We start from the raw sequence: 26,519 nt of genomic DNA on the forward strand, positions 1-26,519 counted from the left end.
GCCTCTAAAAAACAAAGACTACTTTTACACCATATGCTCCAATATGACCACATATTTAGTAGTTCCTCTTGTGAAAGATAGGCTTTTTCCAAATGAAAAATTCTGCCTATGAATTAGAAAAATGATTGCAAGTCAGATGTAAAGCAGGAAACACAAACTTAAATAGTGGCCAGCTAGGTTACACAAGTGAGTGATTCAGAAAGGTTGAAGGTAGTGGTGGCTGGAGAACATGGCCTAATTCAATGGTCCTCAAAGCATAGTCCCCCTGACCTACAGCATTAACGTCACCTGGGAACGTGTTAGAAATAGAAATTCCATTTTTTCTACCATATTAGATTTTTCTGGACATATTAACTTGTCAATCTCCTTATACACCATATCATCTTCTTTCTGAAGATTCTTTATTATTCTGCTTTAATAGATCTTTTCTTACCATTGTTTTAATATAGAGAAATAAGTGAAGAGGTGTTTTTTTGTTTGTTTTTTGATTTTTGGTCCTTCCTTATAAACAAGAGCTTTTGTTTTGCATTAATCAATAATTAACAATTTGGAATGTAAAAATAGACTCACAATCAATTTTCCATTACAATTTTGAAGACATTATTTCATTATCTTCTAGCAGAAAGGATTGCTGATGAGAAGTTTGATGTTAATTTAATTACCCTGCCTTATTATTTGTTTTTCTCTGAAATATTTTAGCATTTCCTTCATCCCTCACTTTCTGACTATCCCTCAGAGTGATGGATGGGTGGCTGCCTGAGAGCTTTGTGTAAATAGATGATGTATGTTGGAAATCAAGACACCCTGAAACCCTGACTGGTGTGGCTCAGTGGGGAGGGCATTGTACCACAAACCGTAGTGAGGTCACCGGTTCCATTCCGGGTCACCGTACATGCCTGGGTTGTGAGCCAGGTCCCTGGTTGAGAGCATGCAAGAGGCAACTGATCAGATGTTTCTTTCACACATTGATATTTCTCTCTCTCTCACTCTCTTTTTCCCTTCTTTCCACTCAATCTAAAAATAAATAAATAAAATATTTTTAAAAAGAGAAAGGCCCCCTCCAGGATATATGGGCAAGGAGGAGGCAACGCAGCTAATCCCTTACAATGTTCTACATAAGGAGGGTTTTATGCTGACATTGGAGGGTGTATTCTATGCCCAGGTCTCTTGGCATATTTTCTTTCTCCTCCGTTATATCTCTTGTGACAGCTTTGACATGTCTTAATTTCCCCTTAGCATTTCTCTCAGATCCAGATTCTAGGAGTTGTAATCCCACTTTATTTAGACATAAGGTCTTAAAGTTTTAGCTTCAGGTAAAAACAATCAGTGTCAGCTATGCTGAATACACAGGCAGTCCAAGAGGGTAGGGACCAATTCCCTCACATGATCTGAAAGCATTTGTTAATATCTGTGGTCTCCAGTAGTCCCTCACTATATCACAGCTCACTTATCGCGGCCTCACTGTATCACGGGATTTTTAAGAATATTATATTTGATTATTTATCGCAGATTTTTCACTAGATCGTGGGATTTTGCGGTACTGTATACGTATGTGGTTAAAGTTACATAGGTTTAAGAGTGTAGAATAAATGTAAGTTCCTACTTCATGGGGGGTCTGAAATGTAATACCCACGATAAGTGAGGGAATACTGTATTTTTCTTTGTATTTGTTGATTCTGATACAGGAGCTCCTTCATGTGACTATTTGCTATTGCTGCAAATGTTAGAAATGTTTTGTTTGTTTCTTCTTTTCTTATATCTGTGTAGGAGATCACATCTGCTTCGCTTTACAGGTTTCTTTATCAATCAGCGGCCATTTGTTTTCTGCCATCAGGAACTTTTCATTAGTTTTGGTTTGCTGATGGAATCCTTTCTTGCACATTATACTCCCTTGCAAAGTTTGAAGCCAGGTTAATCTAACTCTGCCTACTATTGAACCAAAATGGACTACTTCTACTTTATAACAAACCCCTAAATTCTTAGAATGGTCTACAAGGCTCTCTCCAGCTGGGCTCCAGGACAACCTCAATGACTGTCTCCCTTCGTTCTCCTGCTCTCCCTCTCCATGGGGTCCCACTGACCCTCCTGCCATTTCTCAAACTGGGAGAGCTTGTTCTCATTTCTAATATACTCTATACACTTTTCCCAGGTGCCCTTACAGATCAGTCCCTTAATCCAGCCAACTCTGTTGTGTATCACCTCTTCAAAGGAGCTTGCTCAGACCACCTTATCAAAAGTATTTTCTCGTTCCCCTCAATCCTATTTTATTTTTCCTGATAGTAAACTATATATTTGCCTCATTTGTTCACCAATCTATACCCAGTACATAGAACAAGAGTACTTGACATTAGCAGGAAGGCGATAAATATCTTCTGAGTGAATGAATGAAAAATAGTGTTCATTATAAAATCTGACATATGCATAGTAAATGTGTATCTTACATCTACTTTTGTCATATATTTCATGCTAAAGAAAAATAGAAAATACTACTGCAAGTAGAATTCATTTCTCTATTAAAATAAATAACACAGTAGTAGCTAATATAATAAGTTTGATAATCTTAAAATCTGAAAACATGTTGATAAATGATGGTGAAATAGATTTGCTTGTCATTTCTGAAAAGCCTCCAGGATGCATAGCTTAATCATGAAACATGGGGTGAAGAGACCATGGCCCTTCCCATGGTTTATTTTGTTTAATTTACTATTTATGTGGTGCTTCTCACCATAGCATCTATTTGTCATAGTAAAAAGCAAGCAGGAAGTGTGGGAGCAGAAAAATTATACCCTCTGAACTCTTCATCTGAAAGCATTCTGCCCAGGACAAAGGACCTCAAACTGGAATGATAAGTAATGTTCTAAATGACCACAAACTGTCACTTTACCTGTCTGAACCTCAGTTTCTCATTTGTAAAAAGGCAATTGAAAATGGGTGACATTTAAGGTTGCCATTATCTCTAACTCTCTGCTATTTAATAACTCTAGGTATGGCTAATTTTAAACACATTTCTGTAATATTTTTCTATATTTTCTATGATAATATATTATAGCAGTCACTGATTATGACATTTTAATCAATGATAAATATAAATACAGCATGAATATAAAACATATATAAGGAAACAGTATAGTTTCCATTCAATGTGTTCAGTCTTAGCCATCTTATATGTAATATAAAAATGTAAAGGCCTGTATTCACTATACTGTGTACTTGAAACTAATATAATATTGTATATGTCAACTGTAATTAAGAAATAATTTGAAAAGTATATAAAGGCCTGTAACATAATAGTTATCAGAATGAAAACTAGAACCACACTAACTATGTTAAAATTCAGTTTCGGTATGTGCATGTGCACGCACACATGAGGTTGGAGGCTAGTGTGTGTGTGCAGATTGTGTGAATTCACAAGAAAAATAGTGAAAAATTCACTGTCGCCAATTTCAGAGAGAGTGATCTATGATTTTGTCCTTATTTAATAAAACGATTTTTGTTCACTTTTAGAGCAAGGGGAAGGGACGGAGAAAGAAACATCAATGTGTGGTTGCCTCTTGTGTGCCCCCAACTGGGGACCCAGCCCTCAACCCAGGCACGTGCCCTGACGGAAATCAAACAGACAACCCTTTGGTTCACAGGCCAGCATTCAATACATTGAGCAACACCAGCCAGGGCTGATTTTGTTCTTTTTTAAAGCTCCCAGTTAGTCTTACCCTATTAGCCTCAAAAGTATTGGACTGTTGCATTGCCCACCTACCTCCTCATTACCATAGTAGTCAGGTAGATACTTGTTTTTGTAATAAACTTGATGAACACCTCTCCATTCAACTTAATTCATACAATCACAGGTAACTATGCTAAAAATCATCAGAAGAAGAAATACCAAGAAGAGATCATCCCAGCATTAAGAGATATTTCTATTAGTGAAGTAAATCAAACGTTCTTTCTGACAGTCAAGTAATTTTACACTAAAAACTAAATCATACATAGACTAACATCAAATATTTGTTTTCAACATAATAATTTTGATCACAATTATCTCTTATTAATACATTGTATTGAAATATTTTTTAAAATGTAATTAACGTCTCTTAGATTAAGTTTCATTAATATTGTAAATGTTCTCAAATATTAGTTATTAATGGAAGAATAAATAAAACACTGCATTACAATAACAAAAATCAGGTTTCCACAACTCTAGATAAATGACTTTGAGCATATCATTTAACTTCTCTGTGCCTCCTCTATAAAATGAGAATACTATATATGTCCTATGAGAATTAAACTAAGTATTTGAGTGAAATCCTGACAATATTTGTTAGCATCTAGAAAGCATTATTTAAGTATTTTTCCACTATTACTATATTATTAAAAAGCTTATAATGAGAATTATATAAAAGAACAGAGATTACAATTACACAAGATCTAGCAGAAAGAAATTCATTAATCCCACAAATTTCAATTGAAGGCTTCCTCTGTTCCAGTCACTGGTTTAGGTGCTGGAGACACAACATTGAATTAAAGTCTCTGTTCTCCTGGGGTATAAACTAGAGTGGAAAGAGGAAGAAAATGTTCAAATAAGCAATTAAATATAATATAATGTTTAAGGTAATAAAAACTGCTAAAAATAAAAATGATTTTGGAAAAGAGAATGTTGGGAGTCCTATTTAATTAAAACAGCCCAAAAAGTTTTGTCTGACAAGGTTTTTTCCCAAGTTATTTCATGATAAAGAGAACTTTATAAATGTAGAGTGTCAATGGCATTATCAACATTTCATTAAAATTTATTGTGTTATGAAGTAAGAATTTGCATTTGGTATGTATGTCATTTCTATCATTCTGATAAAAATTAGTGACAAATATCTTTTTAATAAGTTACTGATACATTTAGGAAAGATGGTCTCATTTTAGTCATTTTTATTAAAAAACTATTAACAAAGAGTTCATGCTATGAAGAGGAATTTTTAAACATGATATACATAATAATGATTTGTCAGCATTCATAGCAATAATGGTAACTTTAAAAAACACATTTAATGTGTGAAAAATACATAAATGCCATAGGACACTGATTAGGAAATAGAGGATTGGAGAGGTTCAAAATCAGAGCAGCAACAAAGCAGCATTCAAACTTAGGTCCTTGATTCTAAATTTAGAATTCTTTCCATTACTCTTAACTGCACATATAGTAATATATCTAATTGGCTATAATATGCAATTTCTTACTTCTTAAATTACTAACCTTCTCTTCTGTTTCTTTTAATTCCTGAGAACAAGGTCATGCAAGTTAATTTTATTTGTTGTATTAGTGGATTTTCATGGCCTTTCTCCTCAGATAAGAAAAATGTAGAGTTCATTATTTTTTGTATTTATTATCTCACTTATAATACTTTTTTTTGGTAGAGAGCTCCTCATTCCATGGTAAACAGTTTATCCAATATACTAGTTTTACTTCAATAAGCAGTTTATCACAATAACACCAAATATAGCAGTTTTGAAAGAATATATAAGCAACTCATGCTATGGTAAGACTGCAAGATATAAAGAAATGCAAATGTGAACTGGTAAAACGATGACTATTCATGCTATACAAAGACCCTGATTTTTTGAATGGAGCAGTATCTGGAGTAGATAACAGTGATCAGGCTGCTCTTAGTCAACTGTGTACCCATGGAAAAAGATTCACCCTTAGGTGAATGGGGCACAAGTACGGGGTTAAAATTCTTATTCAATTATTTTGCCTATGAATTAATGAAATATTTTAAAATAACAACATGTTTTCAATTTAGAGACTGACTATAAGAAAGCATTATTTTAGAAGCATTTTAAAACACAGACCCATGAAGTCATTTTTTAAAAAGTGTTAAAAAACATTTTAATTTATTATCTTTTCAAGTTTTTTACAATGCGGTTTTTATTGTTGTTGTTGAGAAATAAAGAAGAGAAAAGAGAAAAAATCCTGGTGTCTTACTCACCAAAATATGGTAAAAATAGAAAAGAAAACATAAATATTAATCCACACAGTAATGTTGCTCTTGATACTTTTCCCAAAAGTGTCCACATACATCATCTCATTTGGAGTTCACAATTCCATGTAAAACATTGAGAAGAGAGCCTGACACAAAGCTAGCAACTAATAATGTTATTTGTTAATATTTTCCAGTCTCCCCTGCTCTTTCTCATCTGACTTGGTGAATGGCATCACCTAGACAGACATCAGTAACTCTTGTCTTAACCCTTCAACTTAATCAGCATCCTCTCCTCTAAATTTCCTATGCAAGTGAATTGGCTTGGGTACTTATAAATTTTTTTTTTGCTTAGACTATTACAATTACCTCTATCTTAATCTAAAAGAACCCCTATCTTCAACTTCCTTACAATTCAATTGCTACATAGCTGGGGGAAGCAATCCACTCATGTTGGCTGCTGAAGTAACCTTGAATATTCCCCCAATAATTTTAACGTAGACTCAAACTTTCTTAGCCTTTTCCTTGTCCCTTCTCACCATCCCAACCACATTTTCCAGCTATTCACTCTCTATACCACAATTACATGCAGTTCTCAGAATTCACTATGTTCTCTCTCAAGCCTTCTCTCTTTTGCACAACCTACTTCATCTGAGAATACCTCTTCCTCCTTCTCGGCCTGGGTCACCTCTGATCTTTCAAGATGGGCTGGCATCTATTCCCTGTGAGGATTCCCCTGATGACTTCAGCAAGGAAGCTGCTGCTCCGAGGTTCTGTGTTCATGTTGCCTGGTTTATTTCCACTGTGGCCTGTATCTGCTTTCACCATGATTCAGTTGTTAAATATTTATTAAATTCTGAGTTTCAAAGATAAAAGACACAATCCATGCTCTTAATTTGGCAACCTTCAAAGTGGGGGAAAAGGGGAGGGAGACTAAACATGTACCATAACTGTTATATCAAAAGTAAGCTTTGTAAAATGCTGAGTCAATGAATTTGCCCTGCCTGACTTCCCCACAATGCCTTTTTTTTTAACCCTAAAATTCCATTTAAAAAATTTACTTTTCTCTCTTCCTTTGAAGCCAGCAAAATGTTTTGTGAAATCCACTCCACTTTGAGCAGACTGGACCAGGTTCCATATAAAGGAAGTTCATGGGTGTTTGCCTTCTTGACCTTGCCAGCTCTATAGCTTGGCCTATGGCTCTGAGCTCAGGAGGCATCCTCACTATGATACTTTTGTGTCATTTTAATTTTCATATCACCTCATCACTATTTCCTGTCTTGGCTCCCACTAGTGACTGAAACTTCTTTTTTTCTTCTTCCTTCTTACATCCCTTCCTTTTTTTTTTCTTCACTTCTATCTATCCATAAATATTGAGTACCATACAGTATATACCATACACTCTCTTAGTCGCTGTGGTAGAATGATGAATAAGACAGATATGGTTCTGGTTTTCCTGGAGCTTTAGGAATCTATGTATATGAAATTAAAAATTTATTTATTTTAAAAATTCTTCAGTTATAATGTCGATAAAAGAAAAAAGGAAGAAATAATGTTTGCTAATAAAATTCAGAAATGTAAGGCTTGTGGGCAGTGGTGGGCTGAGAGGTGGTTTATGGTCTCTTCTCTGACAGAGCTGCTGCCCTCAGGTGCAGCCTGGTAAAGGGAAATTTTCTGATCTTTACTCCACCCCCCCCAAAACACCCGATTTGTAGTGTTGGGAGAAAAGGTAATCTAATTAAACTGATATTCAGGTACTGAAGCCAACCAACCTACCTCCAACACACACACAAACACACACATACCAGTAAATGGAAAAAGCTTCTGGAATCTTCATTTTTCATATATTAGTGCTTTATTTCAACTGCAGAGAGTTGATTTAATAACATTAATTCCTGATGCACTCTTGAAGGAGGAGCAGCACCTTAGCTTCAGTGCCTACTTTCAGTGTGGCCACATCTTAGTTGGTATAGTGTAATATATTATAAGCATATTTTAATTTCCATATGTAAATTGTGTAAAATGTTTGCCTAGTTTTTGAAAGGGGATGGGTAAAATAAAAGGGTTAGGAAGATGAGCTGTGGAGTCATCTTAACCTTGGCACGTGCAGGACATAGAATCTTGAGTGAGTAATTTAACACTCCTGTATTACAATCTCTGTACATGTGCAATGAGATCAAATTAATGGTATAAATTTATTGTAAGACTTAAGTAAATATGTAGATACACACAAAGCACTTGGAATAGTACCTGGTAGATCGAATGTGTTCGATAAACACTAGGTAAACATTCTTATAGTTTAAATTCCAAAGATGAGAAATAAATCATTTAGCTTGTGCATCGGGAAGGAAAGACAGCAAATTTAATATTAATATCCCAAAATGAGCTTCTAACACAGTGTTGTAGACAGACTAATGCCCCACACCCCAAGATATCTAGGCCCTAATTCCTGGTACTGTGAATATATTACTTTATATATCAAAGGGAATTTAGCAGGTGTGATTAAGATTCTTGAGATGTGAAGATTATCCTGGATTATCTGGGTGGGCCCAATGTAATCACAAAGGTTCTTATAAAAGTGAGACAGAAAAGTAAGAGTAAAGAAAAAGAGACATGATGATAGAAGTAGAGGTTGGAGAGATGGTATTGCTGAAGGAGGCCATGAACCAAGGGATGCAGGCAGCCTCTTGAAATTGGAAAAGACAAGCAAAGCGATTTTCTCCTAGAGACTCCAGAGGAACTGGCCTTGCTGACATCATGACTTTAGCCAGTGTAGATAACAATCATTATGACTTTAACTAGTGTAGATAACATCCAGAACTGTAAGATGACAAATTTGTGTTGTTTTACACCCCAAAAGTTGTGGTAATGTTATAGCAGCAATAAATAGTGAATACACACAGATTGACCTAATTTTTTTCTTTTTTCAGGCAAAACTAATTTCTAAAATTAAAAATGGAAAAATACAAGGACAAATATATGTCACATACACTGTTCAAAAAAAACAAAGAGTTCATTTTGGGCTTCATAACGTGAGCAATTTAGAAATATTTCTGCTCTTTCTGGTTAGATCTAGGTAAACATATTACTCTTTTCCTTGCTTATCTTTCAACTCAGCATCATAATTGATAAGGACTGGGTATTCTTGCTAAGGATCCCTAACTTTAAATTGGACATCTTGGAATACAGAGATTGGTCAGTGAAAATATTGGTCAGTAACCCCCATATAACATGGTTGTTAGGTTCCTAACAAATGCTGTGTTGTGCAAATCCATGTTATACAAAACAAAGAACTAGTATAGAAAGGGGGGGTTAGGTTCCAAAAATTAAAAAAAAAATACTATCATATTTTTATTATTAAGAAAAATATCTTTATTAAAGCAATTTTCATCAAAAGTATTACATATTAATATGAATAAAGTTATGTTTTCTTCATCATCATTACTAAGCTCCAGTAACAAAATGCGTTTTCTTTTTGACAAGATATCCTCATCCTCTGAACTTTCTTCAGCATTATCTTGATTTCTGTGCTCTACTTTTTGCAAAAAAATCTGTTACTTTAGATTGCTTGCTTTTAGCTGAGAGATCTTTATAAATTTCATTATACAGTGCTCAGTACGTTTGAAGTTCTCTCTTAAATTTTGTGCTCCTTTCAGTGCAAGGATCTTCATTTAAGAAATATGACTCTACTCTTCGGCTAAGGCTAGGCCTTTCTTTACACTTTTTAAAGTAAACTGTTTAACTTCTTCGTTTTCATCAGTGCTATCATCCTCTAAGTTATCTTGGCATATTTCAGATGTCATTTCCACCAAAATTGCTTTATCACTTTTTTCTTCTACCAGCAATTCTTGGATAGTGTCTACAGTCATATCATGTTAGAGTGAAACCATGTTATAGAAGTGCCGTGTTATATGGGGGATACCGTCTATATGTGTGTGTGTATATATATGTGTGTGTATGTGTGTGTGTGTGTGTGTGTGTGTGTGTATACATATATATACACACACATATACATATATATATATAACATGATATAAAGAGTACCCTTGAATAAAGAGTAAGAATAATTACACTCTGATAATATTATTGAGTGTAATTTTTCCTAAACTTTGGTTCAGTTCCCAGTCAGGGCACATGACTAGTTTGTAGGTCAGATCCCCAGTTGGGGGCGAGTGAGAGGTAACCGCACATTGATGTTTCTCTCCCTCTCTTTCTCCTTTCCCCTCTCTCTAAAAACAGATAAATAAAATAAAATAAAAGTAACCTTGTTAAAAAATAAATAAATAATTTTTTTAAAAAAACCTAAAACTTCTTTCTGCTTTCAAAGTGCTGTTTCTTAAATTTGATTTTGCCTCTTTCTACTGATTTAATACTTATCATATGCCAGGTACATTACTTCCAAAAAAATAATTTATGAGAATGATTACTTATTTTATAAAATGAATCAATACAGGGTTTCTTAAAATAGAAATCTCTGCTAGTGCATTTCTAAATGTTTCAGTTTTATAAACTGATTCATATACACAGCTTTTCCTGAGCACAGATGTAGCACAAAGTGAAGAACATCGATGTATATACGGTGTCAGTAACTGGGCATGTTTCCATTCATCAATCATAATGTATACATTTAAAAAGATGCCATTTAAAAAGTAAAATGCCCTGGCTAGTGTGGCTCAGTGGACTGAGCGCCCACCTGCAAACCAAAAGATCACCAGTTTGATTCCCAGTCAGGGCACATACCTGGGTTGTGGCCCAGTTCCCCAGCTGGGGACATGTGAGAGGCAACCAATCAATGTATCTCTTGCATGTTAATGTTTCTCTCCCTCTCTTTCTCCTTTCCTTCCCCTCTCTCTAAAAAGTAAATAAATAAAAACTTTAAAAAAATAAAAAGAAAAGAAAATCCTTAGGTTTATTTTGTTTCAGAAGACTGAAATTGTTATATCCATGTATCAAATTCTTACACATAATTACTTCTATCTCACATATATTGCTTTATACTCATGGAAGAAATTGAGACTGATGTTTCTAGACCTTACAAAAAAAAAAGAAGAAAGAAAGAAAAAGAAAAAGAAAAAAAAATTGTGTGGGGGGGAGTTAGCTTTAATAAACTAGTAAAATTAGTTTAAACTTTATTTAATTCTGTCTAAAAAAAAAAAACAGGTAACCTCTTTGAAAGATACTGCATAACAGCCCCAACATATTACAATATAATAACAAACATTTAAAGATGTACTCAAATACCCACCTGATTTTTTAAACATAGTTTCAGGAGTCAACTCCTAATGAGACACTTTGATTTTTAAGAATGTGTGCATGTATTTGTATACATCTCCATCTTGTCTATATACTTCTTCATTATTCCCCATGCATATGGCACAGTCACTTGGCCTCCGAGAATACCCACAATGGCTGCAGGTTTCCAACAGCAGGGACTTGTCAGTGCTGGAGAAAGATTGCGTGGCACATGCCAGCTCAAACATGGACATTTCCTCTTTCTATTTTTCTGCTCCCAAAGGCCAGCCAATCCAGGGTGAAAACCCTCAGACCTGGCACATGACATTCAGAATCTCAATACAAATGATTATGCTTTCATTCCAAGGCCACTGCAGGTGATATAAAGTAAGCTGCCTTCTCTCCAGGAGAGGACTGCAGTCAATATGTTCACAAGTGCTTTTCTTTTAGATAGAAAAGGATTTATCAATGCAGGGCAGTGTTTAGAAAAACTGGTAGTCAGCTGCACTAAAAGCAGCACTTATTAAGTTTTAAGGCATGATTAGAGAGGAAAGAGGAATGTGGACTCCAGGTATGGTTGCCTTTGTGGATTCCATACACAGTACATCTAATAAAATGAGATTTTCTTTCACTTTCAAATTATCTCACAAATATGACCTTGTGTCTTCAAATCTTTGAAGCTTTCTGAAAGAAAAACTTAATACCAACTTCAAGGGGAAAATCTCCAAAGCATGGATGGTTGTTTTATTTTCATACACTTAACACTCCTTATTAATGTTGTGATAAGTATTTGTGAAATGGTAAAGAGGATCCATGCATTTATTAGTTTTCTGTTGCTGCATAATCAATTACCACAAATTTAGCAACTTAATATAACATTCATTTATTATCTCACAGTTCTGTAGATCTGAAGGCTAGTGCAATGTGACTGGGTTCTCTGTGCATAGTATCACAAGCCTAAAATTAATACATCTGTTGTGCTGAACACTCATCTAAAAGCTCTGGGAGAAAATTCTCTTCAAGCTTGCTTGGGTTGTTGGCAGAATCTAATTCCTTGCGGTTGTATGACTGAGGTTTTCACTTTCTTTCTGGCTATTGGCTGAAGATTAGTTTCAGTAACAGGAGGACACACTCAAGTCCTTTTCTTATGGCCACATTAATCTTCAAGTCAGCAATGTCATGTCAAATCCTTTTTACGTTCAAAATCTCGGACTTCCCCTTCTGATACCAGTTAGAGAAAAGCTTTTGCTTTTAAAGGGCTATGTGACTAGGTTTGGCCTCTCTGGATTATCTTCTGAAGTTAAAGTCAACAGATTAGTAACCTTAATCACATCTGCAAAAACTCTGTTGCCAGGTAACATAACATAACCATAGGAATAACACCATGGGGTGGAAATCATTAGAGCCATCTTAGGAAAGCCATGAGTAGGTAAGCTTACTAACTGAGAGTTGAAAGAGGTAGAAGCATTGATCTTGACCTGCCTGTGTTGCTGAGCACATGAATGAGATCATTCATGAAGCTATCTCTTTGTTATACTCCATCTAATAATTTACAGCTATATGGATCAGTGGCCAATATTCAATCATTATAACAAAATTTTTAATTGCATTCTACTTGGTAATTATTACATGAACATTAGTGTTAAGCATCAACTTTATCAACAAATAATATCTTTGGAGTACCTTGGTATAACTCAGGTAACTAGTATACATAAAATTTAAAGCTGACAGAAGTATTCATTTTCAAAAGAAATTTTAAGCAACCTAAGTATCCATTGATAGATTAATTAAGAAAATATGATATAAATTCCAAACAATGAAATATTACTCAGCCATAAAAAGGAAGAAAATCTTGCCATTTTCAACAATATGGATGGATCTTAAGGGCATTATGCTGAATGAAATAAGTCAGAAAGAAAAAGGCAAAAACCATATGATTTCACTTATATATAGAAAATTAAAAAAAAAAAAAACTGAATTGGTAGAAATAGCAAATAGATTGGTGGTTACCAGGGGCAGGTAAAATGGGTGAAGATGGTCAAAAGATACAAATTTCTAGTTATAAAATAAATAAGTAATTGGGATATAATACACAGCATGGTGACTATAGTCAATACTGTATTGTTTATTTGAAGGTTGCTAAGAGTATACCTTACAGGTCTCATCACAAGTAAAAATATTGTAACTATGTGTGGTGATGAAAGCTAACTAGATTTATTGTGGTGATTATTTTGCAATATATATAAATATTGAACCATTATGTTGTACAGATGAAACTAATAAAATGTTATATGTCAATTTTAAAAAAAAACTTAAGAAGAATAGGTTTAATGAGTTTATCAATGAACTTGACTGGTGTGATTTTATGTATCTGAGAGAAATGTCCAAACCTATTACACAATTGATTATACTTATTAATTATGATAAAACCAGCATTCTGAACTTAGTTTTACAGGAGCATTTTGATTAATTTGTTTCAGAATATCACAGATTATGATAAACTGCAATGATTAAATATAGAAAAGTTTTTGTGTTTGAATGTGAATCCGTACCCAAAACCAGTATTTTAGTTTGCTAAAAATAATCACTAATTACGTAGAAAATATTATTAGAAATTCTCTTTATACAGTAGTCCCTCTTTATATCGTGGTTCACTTATCTCAGCCTCACTGTATCGCGGGATTTTTAAAATATTATATTTAATCATCTATTGCTGATTTTTCACTATATCGCAGGATTTTGCGGTACTGTATATGTATGTTGTTAAAGTAACGTAGGTTTAAGAGGGTGGAATATGTTTAAGAACACAAGTAGTGTTTATAAAAGTGTGGAAAAGGTTAATAAGGGAAAGGGAAAGTTTAATAAGGGACTGGGAATGGTTTATAAGTGTGCGGGAAGGGTTTATAAAGCCTTAAAATATATATAAATACTAAAATAAATGTAAGGTTCCTACATCGCGGATTTTCACCTATTGCTGGGGGGTCAAGAACGTAATACCTGCGATAAGTGAGGGAATATTGAACTAAGAGTGATGCTGTAACTATGGAAGAAATAAAAAAAAGGAGATATATTTGCTTAACTTGTTTCTAACTTTGTGTTCTGTTATTAAATGTGGGCAGGAATACACCAGGTGTTTTCTGGAAAGTATGTTTTAAAAATACAAATGTCTTAAATTAGAGTCAATGAAAAGAAACTTATTCAGTAGGAGTATCTTAGTTAAAAGCTGTGTGAACTTTAGAAGGAAAACATAAGAATATCCTTGGCCTTTATTTTTATTGAGAAAAAAAATTCTCATAGGAATTATCCTACCATGACTCATTTACAGTTTTGCATCATGAGAAAGAAGGAAGAGGCTAATGTTGAAATTAGTACCAAATGGGTAAAATATTAAATTTATATTATAGACTTGTGGGAGATTTTCTTCAACATGATGAATAATTAGTCACTTCTAGATCCAGTGAGTAGCAAGTTTGCCCTAACCCCTCTCATAGTGCTGTTTTCTAATAAAGGCACCGGTCCAAGTAAGATCAGGCTGCCGTGTTAAAATCATGAAGTATAAAGTACTACTTTTAGACTTTACAAGTAGAATACTTCTATTTAAATAAATTGTATAAATTGTGTTTGTTTTATTTGTACTGCTATAAAATATAACCCTGAGATATTCTCCCTTCTAAAATTGATTTAGTATAATACAGAAAATATTTATAAATAATTTGAAAGAACAGATAAAGTAAATGAGCACCTTCCAGAACATCAATGGCAACTGGGTGTAATTTTCTTTTTCAAGTGTGATCTAAAGCTGTGGTAAGATAGATTTGACACATAAATACTACACCTTTCCAGGGTCATTTTCCAACGCCTTTGAACAGTGGAGCTCTCTTACAGCCACGTTGAGCTGTACTTTGAATTTCTTGCTTTGATGAATTCCTAATTTTATTGGTGCTTAAAGGCAAAGTTTGAATTTATTTATTTTAAAAGCATTAGAGAAATATCTGCAGAATGACTGGATTTATAAGAAAGGCTTCTAACAAACAGATCAGTTAATAAACCAAGAAAACTACACCCTTATGGATTCACTTAGAAAGCTGATAGAATTGCTTAGTTGGTGACTCTTAAACATGAAATATTTTGAAACTTTTAGAAAGCTTTAGTGGTTTTTTGCACAAGTTCAATCAGGTTTAAAATACATGACATTATTCTGTTAATTTCAACAAATGCAATCTTAGAAACTTGTTTAAATATACACCACCAAATGAAAGGCAAAAAGATATAGGATGGAGCTTTACAACGCCAAAATAAGCAGTTACAAGGAGGGCAATTCAGTATATACACATGTGGCTTACATTATAAGAAGCAATTGTTGGACCAGTTTTTTTTTTGTTTTTTTTTTTTTTTTTTCCCTAAACTAAACTGATATTAGCACTCAACTCGAAGAATCTCTCCTTTGGCTAACCCAGACCTTTCAAGTCACAGAACATTTCCAGTTCTCCCTGACCCCCAAAGCACTGTTCAAGTTCAGCTTTCTCTGTGAAATCTTTCTGACTAATTAAAATTACCTTGATTTCTTCTCATCCACCAACTATCAGTATCATAACTTTTTCACATATATATACTGTAGTGTATTCTTTACAAGGTGTTTGCATGCTCGTGTGTGTGCACACATGTTTCTGTGTACGTACAAATCTTGTCTTCTGTGCAGGAGTCTGCACTTCTCTTGTGGCGAGCATGGCCTCATGCCTTTGTATTTCCCACGGTGCCCAGTGTAGAACATGTTATTAAGCATGAAATGGTTCTACTGTAGAACTCCAGGCCGCTGTGGCCAAAGGGGTTTTTAACCGGGTACACAGGAAGTATACTCGAGTCCATGTTTTTGCCTGGTGGGTGATTCGTTTTCAACTTGCACCTAAGCTGGAATTTCTTCTCCCAGCCAAAAGCAGTGGAACATACAGCCCGTCCTTGCAACGTCTGCGGCGCTGGCAGAACACAGACGCAGCAGACAAAGAGCACTCAGAGGAGACAGAAAGTTGCCGGGCCGCTCACATAGAGACAGAAGCCAGTCTCTGTATAATAAATACTAGCAGTAGCCAGTTAGCTGACAGCAAGGAGAGAAACAACCTTCATTTTGAACTACATACAATTTATGAAGACTCTAGATTAAAATCTAAAAAGCAACCAAAGAGAGAAACTAAGAGTTTTCTATCAGTAATATGGAATTTGATACAATGAAATGATTATCTCATGATAGAAGGCTAGGAGTGTAAAAAAGAAGTTTTGGATGACAAATGAACAGCAGATGAAGAATATCATTGGTGCTGTACTTGAGTAGACACGTCATCAGTCTCACGGAGCTAAAAATACGGAATTGGAATAGAATTGTCAAACTCTACTTAATGTTATTTCTAGTTTGTCTCATATACTTATCCTTAAATGTAAGTAAACTGTGTTTCCATTTTTATTTAATACTTTTAAAAAATAATGTCTTCAGATAAACCTCTAGATATAATTAATTATAGAAATCTGAACCTAATAACTTATAGACATGATTCTGGCTCCTGTGTTGAACATAGAAGAGAAGTATTTTTTAAAGTAGAAGATTGCTATAAGATAACTTGTTCTTATAGGATACAAAGCACACTAACACCTGGCTCAGCAAACATGCTCTTCACTAAATACCTGTTTATTTAACCCCAAATATCATGAAATAAAAGAATTTGGGGGGCGGGAAGTTATCTCTAAAATAAAACAAAGTAAAGCTACTGAATAACCTGTACACATTGAAAAGAAAAAAGCAGAATGAAGTTGGATGTTTGATAGCCTTAGAATTAAAAGAGAAAAACGGCTGGCTGTTTGTAAGCTTTTAAGGTGACATTTACCTTGGTCAGGATACCTAGGCTCGCAGCTTGAGATCCTAGCCAAAATAATCATGTCACTCACCCGAAGTCTGGGAGTGTCAGGGAGGTTAACTTGCATTTTCTGAACTCATAAGAGGCTGGAAAAAATAAATGACACCTTTGTTCATTTACTGTGTTATAACTTAGATCTTTTAGGCTCAAGTGATAAAACTCCTAGTGCCAAGCTGGCTTAAGCACAAAGGACATTCATTGATTTCCGTAACCAAAAAAGTTTGGAGGTTTGGATGGCTTGATGTTGAGGCTCAAACAATATTACAATTACTTGGTTCTCTACCTTGGATTGATTTCCCTCCACATTCTGGATTTATTTGCAGACGTGATTTCTCTTCTTGATTAAAAACTTAACACTGCAGCTCCAGACTTCTCATCTAGTGGGAAAGGAGATCCTGTCTTGCCCCAAAATCCTGAATGTTGTTGTCATGGCCCCCACAGGGCCACATACCAGAGAGATGGGGGTGTGCTGATTCATGTTGGCCAGTCCTGAAGCTAAATGTGAGGTCAACTTCACCTTGATTGTGTGACCTGAGAAGAAGGATCAGTTATTCCTCAAAGGAAATACTATGTATTAGTATCAGAAAATAAGAAAAATGTTGGGCAAAAAATGGCAATTCTATTATGCAATGAAAAAAACTACAGAATTGTATGGGGGAAACCCTCCAAAACCAGAATTATCTTCTGGATAGTAGTCCCCTTATAATACAGATTTTCCCCACTAGGTGAGTGTTCTAGGAACCCATCTGTATCTGTACCAGCTGGTGTTGTTGTGAGAGGCGGCATTTAGCTTCAGTGAATTTTTTTTGAAGACTCTTTTAATGTCTTTGCCCATTTCATGATGGGTAATTTATGAGCACACCTGCCCACACTGCGCTGAGTGTTCAGCAGTTTTTGCCCCCAAATGCCATGACCTGCCCCCCACGACCCACCCTCCTTATTCACCCAATCTCACCCCAAAGTGACAATCATTTTTTTCCCCAGATGAAAAAAAAAGCCTCAAAGGGAAACTTTTTGCCAATGTGGAAGAGGTAAAACAAAAAAATGCAGAAGCACTAGAAGGCATCAAAATTGATGAGTACAAAACACTGTTTTGAGCAGTGGGAAAAAAGTCTCAATAAATGTATTATATCAAATGGAGAGTAATTTGAAGGTGACTGTAGTTTAAACATGTAAGAACAGAGACATAATTTTTTATAAATAAACTCCCTTTGGGGGCACGTCCCCCTCATGTAGTCATCTCAGTCTAACCAGCACTGTCTTTATCCCTAAACAAGCTAAAAATGGGAATACAAATATGAGAAGTTTTTTGGGTGGACAAGGAATCAGATTGAAGGAATTTTTTTACATAATTCAACTGTGTTGTAGCAGCAACCTATTGTATTCATCTTTGCATTGAATGTACATCTATTAAGTTATCTGGGCATTAGTTGCTAGGCCTTCATTGAAAGCCTATGTATCATATCCTACACCCATGTATAATGAACATTCTAGCTGATTAAGCAAACTCAATTTTACATTTGAGGTAACCAATTTCTAACAGAGATTAGTTTTAGAACTGTGATGTCTGTGAGGCTGTTGTGCATTATACAGACTGGTTCACTGCCTAGCATAATTATTACTATTTTCTCTTAATTCTCTTGAAAACAAAAGTAGTCCATTTTTATTAAGTGTGTATCTTAGGCAAATCATTTAATCTTTCTGGATCTCAGATTTAGCAATTGCAGCTGAAACTATATAAATTTCATCCATCCTTTCTATATTCTTCATGACACTTTCTCAATAAATGATGTCATTAAAGTGTCTCTCTTATTGTACATAACATATATATTCGTGTTGTATTTTTGCTAAGTTACACGTGGTTTCAAATAAACTCCAAATCTCAGTGGCAAAATACAATTCCAAATAAATTTTTTTTTAAACTCCAATTCTCAGTTGGAAAAACAAAGATGTATTTCTCACTTATGATACATGTCAGCTGAGGCTCTGCTCCATATCATCTTTATTCAAGAACAAAGCTGGAGGACACAGTCTTTACTTAGGAAATGTCAGTTTGATGGCAGCAAGAAGGATACTGGTGGAACCCATGCCCTGTATGGATTACTTCTGCTCACGTACAATTGATCAAAACAAGTGACTTTGCCAAAGCAATGGCAGGAAGTGCGCAAGTCTCAGGTGATATGAGCAAGCATGTGGTATAAGACTGGAATATATAATTCTTTCTCAGGAAGGTAGGGAGGACTGGGGAGAAAACAATACAATCTACCACAATATTTACTGTTCAAATACATTAAAAAATTAAATTATGTTGGCATAAAATATCTTATATTGTCTTATTTATTATGTGAAATAATATGACATTCAAAAATACATTATAGTGTAGCTTAGTGCTTCATTTATACTTAACCCAATGGAGTTGCTAAGAATATGGGACCACTATGAGAAAAAAAAAGTGAATAAGAACCAAATCTTTCCATGCAAACCAATGATCAATTATGGTTCTTTGCAATTCAGAAGATTTTGGGGTGGTAATGCAACCTGTGGAGGATAAATAAATATGAACCCTGGGTTTGTGATTGGCTTTTTACTCTGACTAAACTACCTTTCAAATTCTAAACTTAAGTGGCACAAATGATTATTCCTCAAAGAACTGAATATCAACTATTCACCAAATAAGTGACAGTTGCAAGATTTTAGTGGATTTGGCACAAGTAACCTTTACATGAAATTGCAGTATAGATGTGGTCTGAGGTTCTCTCCCCTCTGAAGTGTTGCTGTGACATCCAAGTCAGTCTAATGCAATAGCTCGCAAAGTGTGATCCAGGAGCTGGCCAAATCAGCAATACAAGGGAATTTGTGAGAAATAAAAATTTTCAGTCCACCTCTTGACCTAACTGATCAGAAATTCTGGAGCTGAGACCCAGCCAAGTGCTCCCATTGATTCTTTAATGCACTGAGATTTGGAAACTGCTAGGCAGGAGGTATTCTAAAGCCCCTGTAACTTCTATCCTTACTAGGTGTTAGCTCCATTTCTGAGTGGCTCATGGTACATCAGCATCTTTTCCCTTAATCTAACAGAATCAAGTGCTGTTTATAATCTCCACCTCAAACAACGCATTCTATATAACCTAGTGTTCTAAAACTTCAGCTAGATCTTTCACATGGATTAGTGTGAGAAATATTTCTATATTACCACATACTTGCTTTAAAAATATGTTTTAGCTAGCTGCCTCAGTATGCTACTTTGACCAATGTTATGTGATCTTGAAATTTAAAAAAAAAACCTTGTCTTATTTTAGGATCTGCTTTGCCAAAAATATTTATGGCTTTTCTAGCTTTGCCAGGATAGAAAAGCTGCAGGAGTTTGGTTTATAGCAAGCCGACTCGTGTAGGTCAAGAAGGCCTGTGGAAAAATCTGAACTGTGCCTCTTTCCCAAACCAAATTCAGGTCATGGTCCAAGGAGAAAGAAATCAACACTCAGGTGAAGGATTGTTCATGTCTTCTCGAATATTCAAAGGATCTTTCCTAAGAAGGCTTGATTTGGGATCAGAGAAATATGATTAAAAATAAAGTTTCAGTGCAAATTAGTGAGTTCAAAATTTGAGACTGGAAAATTAGATAATGTTTTATTTCCAGCCTATTTGAAATTTTCAGATCATTTGCTGGTAGTGTGTGCATGTGTGTAATTCCTCTAGTAATCTGTAGTTCTTCACTTTAGCGCAGATGTATACCCATTGAAACTATCATTGTTATTTTGATGAATGTTTCTTAATATAATCTGGGTATTTTTGTAGATTTCATAAGAAAAGCATTTGTCTATTTTAAACCATATTATTTTTTACATAAAAAGATAATTTCTATAACTGAATATTTTATGTTAACTTTTCTTATGCTTTCTTCTTTGAAATGTTTGTAACTTATACATGTAGGTGTTTACCTGAGGTTTGTGCCTAGTCACAGTAATATTTTATATAATTTCTTCCTTTAGAAAAAGGTATAACTGGGGATGACATAAAGATACGGTAATATATTGATAGTTAACATGACAGTGAACAAAAGGAACAAAGGGAACCTTTTAAGGTTCACACTTATCATGTGATTTTCCCAGGATACATCAATCTGGATGGCAAAATAATGATAACAAAAATGTATTTCTTAGCAACTGTTATAGCTGTTATAGCATATGGCATTTCTTTCTGTCTTCTTTAGTTACCCTTTGTATTCATCATTTGACTCTCCATATCTCTTGGGTTGACATTCCCCTGTGACATCACCCACATTACAACATAGTCTTGCCTTCTCTTCAGTTTCAATGGTACTTATGGTGAAATAAAGAAAAATACCTTCTCACAATTAGAGAAAACTGTACAGACTTATTCCTTCTTTTCCCACAGTAGTACTTTTTTAAAAATTTTGATTTACTCATTTAGTCTTTTGCAGCCTCCTTTTCCCAAAGAATCTGGCACAGGTTTACTGAAGGCTCTTCCAGAAGACAATTTGTGGGACATATTATTTTGCTTCTTTCTTCCTCTCTAATTGCCAAATGAGTCCCAACACAAACTAAAAAATAATCCTGCCAGGTATTAGCCTCTTTTCAATCCCACATAGTGCCCAAGAAGTTAAGAAATCACCATTTTTGCCTAAATGCATTAAAAAAAATTAGGAATGCAGTGCATGCTGCTGTTGACAATCAGGAAGATGATTATGCCTTTCAAAAATATAGTCCTAGCCAACTCCTAAATGTCACTAGAGATGATCAAATTTGTAACTAATGTTAGGTCTATTCACTGTGACCTTGAGAACATATAGAAATAAAGTTTTTGTTTAGAAAACATCATTTATATAACTCTAATACTCATTATGTAGATCCACTTTCTGGGACCCAGAGAAGAGCAATGCTGAATTAGCTTTGGAAGTAAAGAAGTCCCCAGGCTGGGTCATGGTGACCTCTTACTTGATTATTGGTATTTATTATGGACTAAGTGTTTGTTTCCCCAAATTTCATATGTTGAAATCCTAATCCCCAGTGTGATAGGATTAAGTGGTGAGAGCTTTGAGAGTTAATTAGGTTATGAGGGTGGAAATGTCATGAATGAGACCAGAGAGAAAGACTTCAGGGAATTCTCTCTGCCTTTTGCCATGTGAGGACATGGAGAGAAGTCAGCCACATGCAACCAGGATGTGGGCTCTCACCAGATACCAAATCAGCTAGTGCCTTGATCTTGGACTTCCAGCCTCCAAGACTGAGAAATAAATGTGTAAGCTACCCACTCTAGGGTACATTTGTTATAGCAGCCTGAACTAACACAATACCCCAAAATGCTATGACCAAGGAGTAGCAAAGTGACCACAGTGCAGAAACTTAAAGAAGTTCCAGATCCAAGATAATAGGTAAAATATTTTATTGACTGGAGCACCTTAGTGGGGAAAAAGCCAAGAGATATTGGTTGGAGGATGAGGTCATATACGAAGAGATTGATGGGTCAAAGGTTCAGAAACACAGAGAGATCCCCAAGCACTCAGCCCATCTGTGAGAGTCGTCTTCTTATGTGCAAGGTGAGGAGCACAGTCTTTAAAGCAAACACTATCCCAGACTTTCATGAGCAGTATTTCACTTTCCTTTCCGGTATTGTGAGTTTGAAAGTTTCCTTAGACTTTAGTTTGGGTATTAGAGTGTTCTGTCTATTGAATTCAACTTTGATCATCACTGAATCAACTATTCATTCCTTTATTTTAACCTTCCTCCTTTTATCTACTGAATGCTTCTCTCTGTGTTGCATTTGACTGCAACCTTCATCCTACTCCCTGCCTTTTTCATGCTTCATGGCTGATGCTAGTAAATCTTACTGAATCATTGCCTATCCTCAGTTAAAACACCCTTGGTGAAGGGACATCACTAACTCTCAAAGCTGATCTTTTCATTTTCAAATGGCTTTAATTGTTAGTGAGTTCTTCCCTCTGTAGCCAGATCACAAGAGCATTTACTCTACAGTACGGTTGTGTAAGCCAAATGTAGCTTCTTCGTTGTATCAAAGACTGCATTGTTCATGGCCATACTGGCCCACTCCACACACAGACACACTAGATAGTGTGAACATTGTAGACTTGCCAATGGACAATATTTCTCTTTCAAGTCAAAGCAAAAGATTCATTTTTTTCCAAATTTCAACTCTCTTTGATGACTAATTTCAATAATAAGTTTTGATGACCATGCTTCCTTAAGTAATTGTCCAGCCTTTCAGATTTTACCCCTGTCTCTTTGTACCCATAAGATGTGACTGAGACCAGCTTGCTATATTTACTTGCCATCTGGGAAGAAGCTTCCTCATATCCACACGATGTCCTCCAGATATCTAGTTTCTGAGACCATTGGGAAGTGCTACCCAATCTGCATTTTGGACTTGAGAATTCTAAGGGCTGAGTGGTCCCATGGAGTATTTTAGTCAGATATGGAAGCATGTTGCAACTATGGGGCCTCCTAAACACCAACATAGGCCAAGGGAACTGGGACCATGGCCTCAACTAGATAGATATCCTCAACCAACATCCACAAGTGCCTCTGAGATATCTCCTTAGTAATGTGCATTGCTCTCAGCTGAAGCCTGTCACTCTCCTTGAGCATAAAGCCTCTTACTGCTATTTGGGGAGAAAGCGATCCCTATTGCTAACATTTATAGTCATTCTCAGTCACTCCACTTAAACCTCAGTGACAAATTAAGAAGATAAACAGCAGCCAGTATTTGGCCCTTGCTCTATTTTGTCACCTTTCTTTCCATAATCCCTGATAATGAGATCTTTTTTTCTCTACCTAACATATGTCCCGTACACCAGGTTAGCAAGCCTAATGGCCACTGGTGTGTTAATAAATGTTTAACTGGAACTTGGGAGGAAGAAAACTTATTTGTAGTGTTTGCAGATTTCCATGGGTGAAGTACTCCTACCACAGCTAATGTCAAGCTACCAGCATGATGTCGCTACATGAGTTGAGGAGAATGCATAGAATCAGCTCTTGGAAGCCAATATCAGCACACTCCAGTACACAACTAGTCCATCTTACAGACTAGTGATCATGCTTAAAGCAGCCAATTTGCTGTAGTATTATCTGTGATCTGAACCCTCTAGGTTTCTTTAATAGATGCAGTAAAGAGATATTAAAATTTCCTTTTCCCCCTTTTATTACAGTTTAACTGCAACTACTGTGTACAGACAGGGAGGACTATATCTTGTGTGACTTGTCTACCATTTCAGGAAATATTTTCATGGTATTTGAGCACCCAATAAATTATATCTATGTCAGCCTGAACTCATCTTTCTTGAAAATCATGTCAATTGATATTATAGGTAAAATTTCATTATCTTCTTAAGTGCAAATACCTGATAATTTGTATATTGAAATACATATTAAGTAATACATTTTTCTTCTTTATATTTTTTACTCCATTGAGGTATAACTGACAAATAAAATTACATTTAAAGTGTACAACTTGATGATTTGCTATATGTATATGTAATGGGAGGGTTTCCCCACTGAACTAATTAACACATCCATCGCCTCACATATTTAAGCTCCGTCCTTTTATTTGGTGAGAACATTTAAAAGTTCTATTCTCTTAGCAAATTTCAGTTATACTATACAGTGTTATCAAGTATAGTCACCATGTTACATATTAGATCTTCAGACCTTATTCATCTTATAACTGAAAGTTTGTACCTTTTGAACAACCTTTTCATGATTCCCCCACCCCCAGCCTCTGGCAACTACTATTCTACATTCTGTTTCTATTTGAATACAACTTTATTTATTTATTTATCTAGATTTCATATGTAAGTGATACCATACACTATTTGTCTTTCTCTATCTGGCTTACTATGCATAGTAGAATGCCCTTAAGCTTCTTCCATATTGTCACCAATGACAGGAATAACTTCTTTTTAAAGGTGGAATAATAGTCTACTACATATATTAACTTATTTTCCTTTTTTAAAAAATATTTCATTCATTTAGTTTTAGAGAGAGGGGAAGGAAGTGAGAAAGAGAAGGCAAGAAACATTGACTGGTTGCCTCTTTGAACCCACAACTCAGGCATGTGCTCTGACCAGGAGTCAAATTAGTGACCTTTCACTTTGTGGGATGATGCCCAACCAACTGAACCACACTGGTCAGGGCTATATTATCACATTCTCTTTATCCATTCCTCCATCAATAGACATTTAGGTTGTTTCTGGATTTTGGTTATTGTGAATAATGCTGCAATGAACACAGAAGTACAGATACCTCTTTGAGATAATGCGTTCATTTCCTTTGGATATATAACCAGAAGTGGGATTGCTCAATCCTATGGAAGTTCTATTTCTAATTTCTTGAGGACCCTCCATACTGTTTTTCATAGTGTCTATACCAGTTTACATTTCTACCAACAGTGCAAAAGGGTTCCCTTTTCTCTTCATCCTGGTCAGCATTTGTTATTTCTGGTCTTTTTTATAATAGCCATCATAAAGGTATGATGACTATTATATTAAAACTGGAAGATTATATAGATTTTTGAAATTATCTAGGTGAGTGGGATGCTTTATCTATGACCTTTCTTTTAGTAAAGTAAAGGTGATTGTTTCAAGTTAAGAATTCCAAGAAGTGAACTCAGAGACAGAGATTTGAATGTAATAAATTTATTTGGGAAACACTCTGCAGAATGCACTGTTGGGGAAGTGAGTCAGGAAAGAAGGGAAAGAAAGCAGGTTCATTAAATAGCAGATTCCTATCAATGGGCAGCTGAAGCACAAACCAATTGGGAGCTTCAGAGACACAATGTAGAGCACACATAGTGTAGAGCACTCTCTCTCAACTATCTCACGTGAGGTGTAAGAAAGACAGTGTTAATTTATAGTTCACACTTGTTAACATCCCAGGGACATTAGCTCTCTAGTACTTCTGGCCTGTCTCAAGTGTTGGTCAAGCATGGATCTATGGCTAAAGAAAGACCCTACTCAGGTAGGCACACATTTTTACAAAAGGAAGCTGTAGACATTTTCAGGGAGAGTAAATGCTGATTAGTGAGACACTAACATCTACTATAGTTCCCCTCTTGTACTGCCCCGATCCACTCCTGCCTGCTTGAAGTGAATCTGTTCTCTTACCTATTACTGATTATACAAAGGGGTGGCAGTCAGTCCCTCTCCACAGACAGACAAAGTCCCCAGGCATAGGTTAGCAATAGGAAGTTAGCGGTGTGTACAACTGAGGGGAGGGATATTTGTTATAAATGAGGACTGTGATGTTGTGATTTATAATAGGAAAGGTATATTCAGTGTTCATCCCATTTCTGGTTCAGGGTTCCTAACACTTTTGGATCTCCTAGGTGACAAGAGCAGCGAAGAAGTCTTTTATGTTAGTAAGGTGACTTTTGGAAAGCACCTAGGAAT

General features: G+C 35.4%; 1 pseudogene; it reads left to right on the forward strand.

Moving 5' to 3' along the window:
* Positions 1–731: 731 nt before the first annotated feature.
* Positions 732–3,976, forward strand: LOC150011469 (phosphatidylinositol N-acetylglucosaminyltransferase subunit P-like; annotated as a pseudogene).
* The last annotated feature ends 22,543 nt before the right edge of the window (positions 3,977–26,519 follow it).

Source organism: Furipterus horrens, unplaced genomic scaffold (assembly GCF_987537825.1).
Source record: "Furipterus horrens unplaced genomic scaffold, mFurHor1.1.pri manual_scaffold_4, whole genome shotgun sequence".
NCBI lineage: Eukaryota > Metazoa > Chordata > Mammalia > Chiroptera > Furipteridae > Furipterus > Furipterus horrens.